Source organism: Alligator sinensis, unplaced genomic scaffold, assembly GCF_000455745.1.
Source record: "Alligator sinensis unplaced genomic scaffold, ASM45574v1 scaffold1445_1, whole genome shotgun sequence".
In the NCBI taxonomy this organism is placed as follows: Eukaryota; Metazoa; Chordata; order Crocodylia; family Alligatoridae; genus Alligator; species Alligator sinensis.
In genome coordinates, this window is record NW_005842985.1 from 465,056 (window position 1) to 478,164 (window position 13,109).

At 40.7% G+C, this 13,109-nt stretch overlaps 1 long non-coding RNA gene across 1 annotated transcript in view; it reads right to left on the reverse strand.

The window, feature by feature from the left end:
* Window positions 1–1,785: 1,785 nt before the first annotated feature.
* Window positions 1,786–13,109, reverse strand: part of LOC112548183 — a 21,207-nt gene continuing 9,883 nt past the window's right edge. The window contains exon 3 of the long non-coding RNA XR_003091989.1: window positions 1,786–2,100. This is a non-coding gene — a long non-coding RNA (uncharacterized LOC112548183). The remainder of the gene's footprint in view (window positions 2,101–13,109) is intronic.

Below are 13,109 nucleotides of genomic sequence, written 5' to 3' on the forward strand. Positions count from 1 at the left end.
CTTTTTTGCTACTTGACAACTTAAAAAAATAGCTTGGTTTTAAATGGAAAACGTTGCGGATTGTTAGGTCATAATGTGAACTAAATCTCTCTGTGATTAACACAAATACATGGAAACCACTTATTGAGATTTGATAAGCAGCTGTTGCTCATACATATTTACCACTTTTCATTATTATTTTTGTAACCGTTCATTCAATAATATAGGTCCATAATGCAGCCTAACTCTTGTTAATACCCATTTATTGTGGTTTTTAAAAGTCCCTTTGTACGTGTACGTTTATGAAGTAAAGGAGCTGAAGGAGCCATTATGGCCTATCAGCTAAATAATGCACATTTGAAGAATTAAAGCACAAGAACATTTTTTTCTATTTGATTTGGAGTCTCCAATCTGCTTCCAACAGAAAAGGGCTAATAATTAGGGTTGCCATAGTCGGAGAATAAATATCAGTTGAGGATTTCAAGCTCACAGTCATTTTGTTTTAAATCTAAATTGGGGGAGTGGATTGAGTGGAAGGGTGTTCTATTTTGCTCTAAAAAAGAAAAAAAAAGGGAAAAAGAAAAACAAACGTTAAACGTCCTTCAGGCTATATGGTATAAATAAGGCTGTGTTACTCAAGTGTTATGTTCAAGCAGTACAATTCTGCATCTAAACTTCAGATTTTCTTTTGTAGATTTATACAAATGGAGGAATATTTTAATTTAGCCTGCTAGGCCCAACCTCCAACTATTAGCCAGAAAAAGGCCAGGAGGCACAGTATATTTTTGGATTAATTAGCTCTAGAACTCTAGTTCAGCAAAGTAATTAAGCATGTGCTTAGCCTCATGCCACATGACTTGAAAAGACAAAATTAGAAATACAGGAAGTCATCCTGCAGGACTGCTGCAGCTCCTGTTTGGCTTTGTTTCAACATTTACCCTTTTAATAGCTCAGGAGATGCCCCTAAGGACATAAGATGCAGAGGAATTTATTTTGAATGATCATGGCTTATAGTGATCCCACTACTTTTGTGCTCAGAAATACTCATAGGTTTGGTCTCCTCTTGCATTGATGGGAAGGACTTTTGGTTCTGAGGACCAAGTTGCAAATGCTTTCTTTGATGCTTTAAAAGACAGCAAAATATCTGGCATCTTTTTCAGTATGGCTTGGCTTTTTGTGAGAAGCTGAACAGCTTGTGGGAGTGCCACTTAGAACCAATGATGATACGGCTGAGATGTATCAATACTCAAGTGTCTATCAGGCTCACTCTGCCCTGTCAAGATATAGATTTTGTTTCCATTAGCATATCTGATTTGAGATGTGCGCTGTGTCAGTGATTACTTAACAGTGATTAAAAGAGAGGTCATCAAAACGGATGCTGACAATAGTCTATTGCAGGGGTGTTAAACTCATCCAGCCCAATAGACTAAATGAGTGATGTGGAGCTAGTTTGTGGGCTCTCATTCTGGCCCTGTTCTGGCTACTGCTGGGCTGTACTATATGTAGCAGCCACTCCACTGTTTCACAAGCATTGTGTGGGGCCATCCAGAGCACTCTGCATGTTGCCTGTGGTTCACTTGGAGACACACAGGCAGTATTGGAGGCCAAATGACATTCTGCTCTATGGGCCATATCTTTGACACCCATGATCTACTGTAACAATTTGGATAAAAGAATGAATTAAATAGTTTAAGGTACATGTGATTTTTTTTTTTTTAGGGTAACACAAACCCAAATACTTTTATTTCTCACTCATATTAATTTGTTTTGTATGTTACAAAGAACAACTTAATAAAGATTTTTTTTTAGCATACAAGTTTTTCTTTTCTTAAGGAGATACAAAACCAGAGAGCAAAAACTGCCTTGGTGAGACAGCAAAGCAGGATTTATACCTGCAGCTAAATGCAAGGTGCCTGTTGATTCTGCTACAGGAAAGGATGTGACTTTCTGTTTAAAGTTGGATCAACTTGATTGGATCCTTCTTCAGCCGTCTCTAAATTTATCTTTCATTTTATAGAGGGTTTTTTTCCTTGGTTCTATCCTTGCTGTTTTCTTATGGTATTTTGTTTCATTGCAGTCCCTGGGGCCAATGCTGTCTTATTTGCTGTCACCTCCTCTTTCCTAAATTTAACATAAATAAAAACAAATAAAAAGCAATTACTCAGGGTATATTGCCTGATATAAAAATTTAATTGCTTTAAGGAAAGAAGAAATAAGACAGCATGTTAGTTCTTTTTGGATGTACTTTTGTATATTTTGGAGTGGCAGAGGGGTTAAAATACCTCCAGAGACATTAGTTAAAGTCCTGTCCCTACCTGTGCTGAGTGCTGTCCTCCACTGACTCACCTATAAATTTGTTATTTGAACTGAGGAGTCAATGGCAGCTGGATATGATGTTAGCAACATCACCCTCTTGCATGCTGTTGACTACAGAGATTGGCATGCTTTAACCATATTAGACCATTCAGCTCTGGCTAATCTTTGACGTGACTTAATTTTTGAGTGTTTTAATTTGATGTCTTTGCCACACAACCCAAATCACGTCTCACAGCCTCAAAGAGAAGCTGTTGATCCTATCGTTAAAACTAAAAGTAAGATTAATGAGCAAAAAATTTTAGGTGTGCACACCACCTCCCCCTTTTTGTGAGCACTATATTTTTGCTTTAAGTAAAATTAGAGGGAAAGTGATTTCTTGATGGGGTTCCCACACCCATCTCTGGTAGTCAAAAGGCTGGCAGACAGGAAAATAATGCTTCTGGGCTCAGCACTGAGCTATCTGGGCCAACATGAGGAAGGAGAGCATGAAGAACTAAATGGATAACAGTTGGAGCAATCACAATATACCATGCTAACTGTGAGATACATTACAAGGATTATATATAACTATGATATTTGCTTAAATTAACAAACCACTGCAATATATTTAAATAATGCTGTTTATCCATAGAAAATCATATCCGCAGTCAAATCTTTGGAGCAGGTGATGACCTTTTTGCTATTTTTGCACTTGGAGGGTTGAGTCCCTTTTAGATAGATACCCATCTGCATAGAAATGAGAGGTCAAGCCAAATTTCTCAGAGCCACTTAGTAAGGAGCAATTTTGCCTGACCTTAATAGATTAAGCCCAAGTGTTTATTTTTCAATCAATTCTTATTGATTCAGAAGACATGGCACTTTAATTGTATATTCACTCTTCCTGCAGCTGGAATCAGCTGCTTGGTATGCTAACTGTATTGCAGCCTAAAGGGCTACATTTTCAAAGCAGGGTGCACAAATCCCATTAGCAGTAACAGGGGCTAGTTGTTAATGTGCAACTCTCCATGCAGTCGCTTTGAGGAAAAATGTAGCTTCAAATGGCTACTTTATAGATAGAAATGTTTTGACAGTATTCAAATTGTGATTGTCATCCAGACTTGCTTTTGTTACTCTATGCCTGTCTTTATTTAAAGCGGGCTAGATTATCCAACAGTCCTATAGTACCTAGTAAAGTCTTTTACAGTATGGTCATGACACATCCTGGTGAAACCTAAGCTGATCAGCTATATGCTTCCCCGCTGCATAACTCAGTCACTAACAAGCCACTTGTGAGTTCAGCAGAAGCCGGTTTAACATGAATGGGACCTTTGTAGACCATTTTGTTCCGTCTTTCTCAGGAGCAAGATCAAGAACTAGAAGATCTAGAAACTTGCTGCTCCATTGTAATAGGATATGCATTTAAATTAAAACTATGCAAGCTGAAGGATACTCATGTTAGCTTTGGGCTCGCTGAGCCACTGGGAAAATGTGCCAAGCTTGCCTGAATGGTGGGGCCTGAATTGCTTGCAGGCTGGATGCACGACTGGCAAAGAACAGCATATTTTTAATGTAGATATTTTGTTTCTGCCACACCACTGGCAGTAAAACATTGCAAATAAATCCTATTATTTTTCCTTCCTTCCTAACATGTTATTTCCACACTTAAGATTTCAGAAGGATGTTATTTCCAAACTTTGGGTTTAAAGCTTAACATTTCTGCAGTGACACCTGTCTCCGTGTTGTATTACTTTTGTTAATCTTTATCATGTATAAAAAGGTGGATTTCCATTTGCAGCTTAGCTCTTAAAATACTATTTGTTTTATCTTTGAATTTGGTCTCTGTGCGTGAATGATTAAAGCAGCTTTCCCTCCCCTCTAAAATGTTGCTTTAAAATGCGCTTTCCCACACTAATAGCCAAAGATTGGAAACCTTTACATTTTCATGTAATTAAAGCCAGACAGTCAAAATTCTGCATGAAGGTGAGAAAGCTATTGAAGTAGATGTACGGTTTGTTTTCTTCAAATAGCTGGATTGTAACGTGCCTGGGGTCATGGAGCACTGTGTGAAAGGTGCTGTAAAAGAGCAACTTATATTGTATTAATGTCAAGGAGCATCTTAGAACATTTCTATACAAACAGTAGCTGGCTGAGAGAGCAGTTACTGAATTGGGTCCTTAAAGCACAAATCAAATGCAAATGAACATAGAAGTTAAGATTGTACTTATTTTTTAATAACTTCAAAAATATTCTTAAGTTTTCAGTCTCATAGAAAGGAAAATTCAGGTTCAGGGTAGATATCTGGAGGCATTACTTTACGATTAGGGCTGCCAGGCTCTGGAATGGGCTCCCAAGGGAGGTGGTGCTCTCCCCTACCTTGGGGGTCTTCAAGAGGAGGTTTGATAAATTTCTGGCTGGGGTATTATGATTCCAGTACTCGTTCCTGCTCAGGGCAGGGGGTCGGACTTGATGATCTACTCAGTTCCCTTCCGACCCTAGAAACTATGAAACTATGACAATGATGGCAACATATTTTATAACAAGCAATAGGTGGATCTATTTTGCCCAAACAGGCTAATCCTTGTTATGGTACAGTAGGACTATAAGAGTATCCATTTGTTAAATAATTCCCCAAAAAAGAAAATAATGATGTAACACACCATTTTTTTAACATAAGGCAGGGAGGTGCCCTGGTAAAAGGACCTATTCAGTAGTCTGGTGCTTATGTCACAATTCCCACTATAAGCTCATAGACTGACTTACCATTATAAGAGCTGGCACAGTTGGGCCCTCAGTTCATTTCTGAGAAAATCCTGTAAGAGAGCTACTGAGAAAATTCTGGTAGCTTTTTCTTTTTGTTGTGCACTGCAGTAGCATAACAAGGGACAGGTGAGAGAGGTACCAGCCCTGGGTGCCAGCTTAGGGAGAGGGTCTTTCACCTGGCTGGTTGAGAATGTTTTGATAAAACATGTTTTCTTTAGAAAAGGTGAGTTTGCCCAAACTTAAATATTATTTTTATTTTTTCCTTTTTTGCAGACACCTACACATTCACAAGATAAAGCCATAGATTTCAAATAGGAATCCAGAGTGTCAAAACATTCTGACCAGTTGTGGTCTTTGAAAAAGAAAACCTTGGGTTTTGGCAGTACTCAAAAAACACCTAGTGAACCTTAAAAGCTGGCTATTAGGGACTATTTAGAAAAGCTGGATATGTACCAGTCCATGGGACCAGATGTGATGCATCCAAGAGTGCTGAGGGAGTTGGCTGATCTGATTGCAGATCCTTTGGTCATTATCTCTGAAAATTCATGGTGATTGGGAGAAGTCCCAGATTATTGGAAAAAGGCAAATACAGTGTCCATCTTTAAGAAAGGGAAGAAGGAGTATCTGGGGAATTATAGACCAGTCAATCTCTGTGGTACACTGGTACGGGCTAGGGACTGACTGGCTAAGCAGCAGCCCTGCAGAAAAAGACCTGGGGTTACAGTGGACAATAAGCTGAATATGAGCCAACAGTGTGCCCTTGTTGCCAAGAAGGCTAACGGCATACTGGGCTGCATTGGTAGGAGTGTTGCCAGAAAATTGAGGGAAGCGAAGCCACATCTGGAGAACTGCGTCCAAATTGTTTTTGGGTTTTTTTGTTTAGTATTTGGGATTTTTTTTTGTAAAACACTGTTTCTCTTTTATGGGACCATCTCAGTAAAGGGACCTTAGTTAAGAGTTCCCCAGGAGCCCTTGCCAGGTAATAGGCCTAACAGTAGTCCTGTCAAGTACCAGATTTTGTCTTATCCTTACTGGGGAACACAGTAGAGCTGGTTGTTTTCCCAAAAGGGCAAGTAGAAGCAGTGCCTCAGGCTCAGATGTGTTATTCTTTTGAATAACTAGCTTTTTTTGAAACTAGCTTCACCAGAGTACTGAAATAGTATTAATATTGAAGAGTGAAGGTGGGAACACACTACGAAACCACCTCCACCCTATCCAATTCCTTTAACAAATTGGGTGCCGATAAATAGCTAGTTCATATATAAGAGATGAACCCAGGCAGTGCCCATAAAGATAGGTGCTGACAGTTTAATAAGGGCCTAAAGGCCAGTGTGGGTGGTAAGTAACCTGTGAACATAGGCAACGAATGCTCATGGCACTGTGACTCATGCCCCACTGCCAAGTGCTTCAAGAGGCTGCCTGGCAAGAAAAAGAAAGAAAGCAAGGGAAAAAAAAAAGCAGTAACACATTAGAGTTTATCTAAAGTGCCTGCAAAATATGCTACCTTCAAAGATCCACAGATAATGCTTTCCTGGCTGCCAAAATACTACAGTTGGGAAAAAATGTTGTTATAAAAAGGGTGTTTTTGGGGTGGGGGTTTGTATAGATGATTTGAGATCCAGGATGCAAGTGTGGGTGAAGACTCTCAGATCTAAGCTTTCTCTGGCCTCTGGTAATTAATAATGAGTTAGAGGAGTGAATACTGGGGACAACAGCAACTCTGTTATGTAGCCTTTAAGCATGTGAGCCTTTTCCATTTGAGGGGTATCTTGAAGAAAAGTCTGGATGAATTTAGGCCAGTTCATTATTTATTACATCCAGAAGGTAAGTTAGTGAATGATTCCACTGACCCCAAGTTATGCTCTGTTTTGTATGCTTCGGTAGATCAAGCAATTGAGATGGTAAGGTCCTTGTAGTAAGGATACCCTCCAGGCAAAGATGGACATGGAATATGCTTTTCATTTTTGTTACTGGAATGAACACATTTCCTTTGGCTAGAGAATAAGATGAAAAGAAAGTTGTTGTTTTCTTTTTTTGTAAATAAAATGCCTGGATTATCTTGCAATTGCTTTTATTTTAAAACCACACTTCATTCTTTTTTTATTGCACTGGGCAGCATTCAGGATGTTGCCTACAACTGGATGCATCTTAAATCCCAAGCAATTGCTTGTACAGGTAATGGGGATGAAAAATATCATCTTAAAAGAAATAGAGATGCTGACAGACATTTGAACTTTGCCATAAGGTCATCTGTATGACTGTTTCTGTTTTGTTTTTTAATTCATGCTGCCTACAAACCTCATTGGATAAAAATAATAGAAATCAGAAACATTATTATGAAGATGGGGTTAGTCTTCAAACCTAAACTCCATAAACTGTAATCCAATCTTTTGCAGGCAATTGCTCTTTCTGATCAGACTTCAAATGAGTACCTCAATCCAAGATTCAAATTTGTGTGTCTAATTCTTGTGTACTTGCCTTCTGATACTTTTTTCATGAATATGTATTTGTGCTTATATACTTTTCATGCACAAAACTGAAAAATACAGACCAACTTGGTACTTAACAATCTGAATTAATTTACAAATGTAGCTGGAATACCCTCCTTCTTGTCTAGAAAAAAATTGTGGATGTCAAAGATAAACTCATTTAAAATCTATCAAACTTTTGTCCAAGGAGCTCATGATGTTTAAATGCTTAAACATTTAAACTCTCCATTCTAGCAGCTGCCTCTGAAACTTTGGGCCTTTTGTAGATTATTTCTTTAAAAGTTTACCTCCAATATTTTTGGTATGTTAAGACTTTCTGCTTTTAATTCAGGTGTTCTAGCTGAGAATATGCTTACAGTGAAATGTGACTTCAAATGAAAGCTGCAGACAAACCAACTCTGTTCAGTGTTTCAGTTATACTAAGCAAGAACTGCAGTATTGAAGGAATGAGCCCCATGGGAAGAGGGGTTCTTTGCTCTCATGTCTTCTGATAGAAGAGAAAGATCCCTTCTGGTGTTGGAACTCATGAAAACCTCTCCCAAATGTTTTATTGGTGAGCTAGTCCTGATACACAGGTGCAATGTAGGTCTTTCTAGCTGCTCATTAACTCTGGATTTTTACATCACAACATTTGCAAGGAAAGCTTTCTTCCACATCTGACTAACTAGGAGACTGTATCCTGTGATGATGATCTGGCCTGGAATGTACATGCCTTTGTTACTTGCTAAATGGATTATCTCAAAGTAATTTACTTGGGCTTGAAAACATCAACCCGATGGAACATTGAAACTAGTATAGAATGCAGGCGCATGCCTCCAGAGCAAAACAAGTTACAGAGTGCCCATCCACCATACCCCACTAACTACCTAGAGAACATGGTTAAAATTTCTTCTTTTTTCTTCATTTTAAGGCTTTAAACAGATGGAATATTGGGCACTAGAAGAACAGCAACTTTCTTTCTGGGATCTTGACAACTCTGCTTTCTGGAATAATACATCTTTACTGTAAGGATAGAACTTGTGAGTGTAAGAGACAAGCTGTCCTGAGAAGTTTGCCTGGTACCATGGACTTCATTCCTTCAAGGCCTGGAAATAACCTCAGCCTCACTATTCCAGTCCTACACAGAAACTCACTTGTTCAATCTTCCTTTCCTCTTTAGCCAAATGAGCTTTAGTTAAAGTGACTCTGCCATCATTTTTAAGCATGCGGACACCGATACACAAGACACTTCAGGCACTTTAATTAAAATGCCTCTTGGAGCTGCTCTAATTAAAGCACCCTCCCACTCCTGTATAAACAACCTAGATGCTTGGTGAGTAGGGGCAGGGCTAGGAACTGTAGCTTTGAGTTGCCACTAGGAGACTGGTGAGCTAGGACAGGCTCTATGGGTGGGGGTGTGAGACATCCTGGGAGACTGGAGACCTTCAATTTGGGTGGCACATCTGTGGGGAGTAGCCGCATCTTAATGGAACAGGAGCTGGGCAGTGTGCATAAGAGAGAGTTCTGCTCTGGAGTGGCATCATTTTGAGCAGCATAAGAAGTGCTTAACACCAATTTAAGGTGTTAATGTGTGGAGCTAATGAGGGGTTATGAGCTCCAGGAGCTGCCCATAATTACCATATAACAAGGCCCTAAGGGAGATGTTTTGAAGTGGTTAGTCCTGAGTACACAGTATCTTTTCACAACTTAGAAGTTTCGGAAGCTTACAAGAAGTGGAAACTTGGACAAAAGACTAGGGAGGAGTATAAGAGTATTGGTCAGACATGTGGGGATGAAATCAGGAAGGCCAAAGTGCAATTGGAGTTGCAGCTAGCAACGGACATGGAGGGTAACAAGAAGGGAGGGTTTCTACAAGTATGTCAACAACAAGAGTAAGATCAGGGAAAGTGTGGTTTCCTTACTGAATGGGGGAGGCAACCTAGTAACAGATGACGTGGAAAAGGCTGAAGTGCTCAATGCCTTTTTCACCTCAGTCTTCACAGGCAAGGTCAGGTCCCAGATGATTGCACCTGGCAGCACAATTTAGGGAGGAGGTGAGTAGCCCTCAGTGGTGAAAGAACAGGTTAGGGACTATTTTAAAAAGTTGGGTATGTACAACTCTGTGGGGCCAGACATGATGTACCCAAGGGTGCTGAGAGAGTTGGCTGATGCAGTTGTAGGGCCTCTAGCCATTATCTGTGAAAACTCATGGTGATTGGGAGGAGTTTCAGATAATTGGAAAAGGGCAAATATAGTGCCTATCTTTAAGAAAGGGAAGAAGGAGAACTACAAACTGGTCAACCTCACCTCAGTCCCTGGAAAAAATCATGAAGCATCTCCTCAAGGAATCCATTTCTAAGCACTTGGAGGAGAAGTTGATTAGGAACAGTCAGCATGGATTAACCAAGGGCAACTCATGCCTGACCAACCTGATTGCCTTCTATGATGAGATGACTTGCTCTGTGGGATGTGGGGAGACCAGTGGATGTGACATACCTTGCCTTTAGCAAGGCTTTTAATACCATCTCCCACAACAGTTTTGCAAGCAAGCTAAGAAAGTATGGGTTGGATGAACAGACAGAAAACTGACTGGCTTATCAGGCTTAAAGTGTAATAATTAATGGCTTGATTCCTACTTGGGAGCCAGTATCAAGTGAAATTACACAGGAGTCAATCCTGGGGCCAATTTTGTTCATTATCTTTATTAGCCACCTTGAAGATGAGATCGAGTACATCCTCAGCAAGGTTTCAGATGACAGCAAGCTAAGAGGCACAGTAGAGATGCTGGAGTATAGGGCTAGGATTCAGAGAGACCTCAATAAATTGGAGGATTGAACCAAAAGAAATCTTATGTGGTTCAGTAAGGAAAAGTGAAAAGTCCTGCAATCCCATCCATGACTACAGCCTGGGGACTGCCTGACTAAGCAGCAGCTCTACAGAAAAGGACCTGAGGGGTATAGTGGACAGTAAGCTGAATGTGAGTCAAAAGTTTGTCCTTGTTGTGAAGAAGCCTAATGGCATACTGGACTGCATTAATTGAAGTGTTGCCAGCAGATTGAGAGATGTGAGGCCACTGGTGAAGCCACATCTGGAGTACTATGACCAGTTTTGGGCCTCCTGCTACAGAAAGGATGTGGACAAATTGGAGACAGTCCAGTAGAGGGCAACAAAAATGGTTTGGGGGCTGGGGCACATGATTTATGAGGAGAGGCTGAGTGAACTGGGCTTGTTTAGTCTGGGGAAGAGAAGACTGAGGGGCGATTTAATAGCAGCCTTCAACATTCTGAAGGGTGGTTCCAAAAAGGATGGAGCGGGACTGTTCTCAGTGATAGCAGATAACAGAACAGTAGCAGTGATCTCAATTTGCAGCAAGGGAAGTTTATGTCAGATGTTAGGAAAAACTCTCTCACAAGGAGGATAGTAAAACACTGGAAGAGGTTACCCAGAGAGGTTGTGGACACTCTATCCTTGGAAGTTTTTAAGACCCAGCTAGACAAAGCTTTGGCTGGGATGATCTAGTTGGGGATGGTCCTGCTTTAAGCAGGGAGTTGGACTGGATGACCTCCTGAGGTCCCTTGCAGTCCTAATTCTCTATGATGTCTTCAAGACAGATAGGATTTGGCAAACTTATACTGTAACACTATGCAGTCTGTAGCTTTCTTTCTATGACAAAATCCATAGGTTCTCTTTTCAGAAGCCTTAGGTGAGTGAGATGTAGATGCTTCTGCAAAACAGAAAATTAACTGGAAATGGTTAGCTTTATCAAATATCCTATTTTATGTCATTAGAATGTTGTTATTGGGGCCAGGGGTGGATCCAGGGAGGGTGTTGCACTAATGCACTTGCACTTCTCTTTGATTCCTTGTCCACCCAAGGTTTAAAACCAACTCCCTGGCTGTGGTAGCAGAATTTCTAGACAGGCAGTGTTGAGGAGGTCAATTGACTTTATGGTTCATTATAATCTACCTGATCCCTTCTAATCTTTTCATTCCATAGGTGTTAGTGACCTTCTCTTCTTTTTAATGGTTTTGATGTTCCCAGGTTTTGAATTACACTCTGACTCTTGGGGGGGTGGTCTATGGCAGTGAGAGCTGGAAGCTGGATGGAGCTGCCACTGCCTGAGCCACTTAGAAAGGCGTGGGGTGGGCTGGAGGCTCTCATCTCTTATGGAGGATTATGGGAGGGCTCAGCCTCCTGAGTTCCACCCATATTTTGAACCCTGGATGTTCCACCAATCAACCTATTCTTTGTTTTGCAATTCTGCTATTAGCTGCTCCTAGTAATGTAGAAACTAGTTCAAATCCTTTTTTGTTTGTTTTTTAACTCATTCCAATGAAGTTATACTTGTTTTTGTTTCAATCTTAGATTGAATTTTACACACTTAAGACTTTAGCATGTTACTAAAACTCCTAGGTTATTTTTAACTGTAGAAAAATCTATGTCATGTTTTGTGATGATGCACCTAACCATCTGCACCCGCATTTTCATAATTCAAAACCGAAGCTGGAGCTGCATGGCAGACCTGATCCAACCAGCAGTGATGCTAGAGCCACAGACTGGGTGCAGCCCAGGGCATGGCCTCAGAGCCAGTGTACTGATTATAACCATGTAGCCATCTTGCTGTGATTGTGGCTATAATAGTGCATTTTCTTGTATATAATCCACACTTTCCTGCCTCCTAAAACCAGCTTGGGAAAATCAGTGAGGAAAAGGCCTCCTCATGGGTCTGGACATTTGGCAGGTGAGTAGAGGGAGCAGAGCTGTGGCAGCATTAATTGCACAGCTTCAGGAGCCATGGCAATTAACAGTGCCACTGCTCCCTCCTTCCTCTGTCCTCCACCACCACTTTTCCGGACTCATGTAAAGACCCCTCTCCAAACACATGCCAGATTGGGCTGGTGTGTCACATTTAGCATGTTAGGTCTGTCTGACCCCGCACATGGCCCTGTACCTGGCATGCCAAGTCTGACTCCATACACTGACTCTGGAGCCATGCTCTGGGTTATACCTAGCACACTGGGTCTGAGGCCATGTGCTGCGTTGCACCCAGCTCCAGCTTCACTGCTGGTTGGATCAGGTCTACCATGAAACACTAGCCCCAGTGCTGGCACAACCAGATCTGACCCCAGCACACAGCATCAAGGCCAACAAGTAGTTTCTAGCCCTGGTGCACAGCCCTCAGCCCATGTGTGGGGCCCCTCAACCCCAGACCTCCTCTAAGGCAAGATCTTTTTGTCCTTCTGAAGGACTTCTCAAAATGAGGTGCATGTTTTATCCAGGGGCATGTTATATGGGAGAAAATATGGTATCTCCATTTATTTTGATATAGCCATTCCAGGCTCAAGAAGAACAACATTAACAAGATTACCATAATACACCTACAGATTTAAAGAAAATTATTTTGTTCCTTTCTTGTCTCACAAATTACCTTATGTGAAGATGTAAAGTGTTTATAGGCAAAATATGTTGTTTTACACTAAAAAGTTGATAAAGATTCATTGGTCAGCATCTATTTATTTTGTTTGTCACTACGTAAGTGATGCTAAATTATTGAAAACAGGTCCCAAATGATTAAGGGCTCTCTAGGTTGACACTGATGCTTTGAGT